Raw genomic sequence first — 955 nt, forward strand, 5'->3', positions numbered from 1 at the left:
GATTTTTCACTGACCCTGAGTGTCCGGCCCCATGAGACGGTCGTTTTCTCGGCCGCTGGTGGTCCGAGGTCGTTCCCGCTGCACAGATTCATGCGCCAGGTCCTCCTGCAAATAATTCACTTTGGTTTATTGCGCTATCTCTAATAGCACCCGAGATATCACCAGATATATATTGGATTTTCCCCTGACCCTGAGTGTCCTGCCCCATGAGACTGTGGTTTTCTCGGCCCCTGGTGGTCCGAGGTCGTTCCCGCTGCACAGATTCATGCGCCAGGGCCTCCTACAGACAATGCACTTTGATTTATTGCGCTATCTGCAATAACACCCGAGATATCACCAGATATATATTGGATTTTACCCTGACCCTGAGTGTCCGGCCCCATGAGACGGTCGTTTTCTCGGCCCCTGGTGGTCCGAGGTCGTTCCCGCTGCACAGATTCATGCGCCAGGGCCTCCTGCAGATAATTCACTTTGGTTTATTGCGCTATCTCTAATAGCACCCGAGATATCACCACATATATATTGGATTTTTCACTGACCCTGAGTATCCGGCCCCATGAGACTGTGGTTTTCTCGGCCCCTGTTGGTCCGAGGTCGTTCCCGCTGCACAGATTCATGCGCCAGGGCCTCCTACAGACAATGCACTTTGATTTATTGCGCTATCTGTAATAGCACCCGAGATATCACCAGATATATATTGGATTTTCCCCTGACCCTGAGTGTCTGGCCCCATGAGACTGTGGTTTTCTCGGCCCCTGGTGGTCCGAGGTCGTTCCCGTTGCACAGATTCATGCGCCAGGGCCTCCTACAGACAATGTACTTTGATTTATTGCGCTATCTGTAATAGCACCCGAGATATCACCAGATATATATTGGAATTTTCCCTGACCCTGAGTGAACGGCCCCATGAGACTGTGGTTTTCTCGGCCCCTGGTGGTCCGAGGTCGTTCCCGCT

Source organism: Nomia melanderi, unplaced genomic scaffold (genome assembly GCF_051020985.1).
Source record: "Nomia melanderi isolate GNS246 unplaced genomic scaffold, iyNomMela1 scaffold0014, whole genome shotgun sequence".
Classification (NCBI taxonomy): Eukaryota; Metazoa; Arthropoda; class Insecta; order Hymenoptera; family Halictidae; genus Nomia; species Nomia melanderi.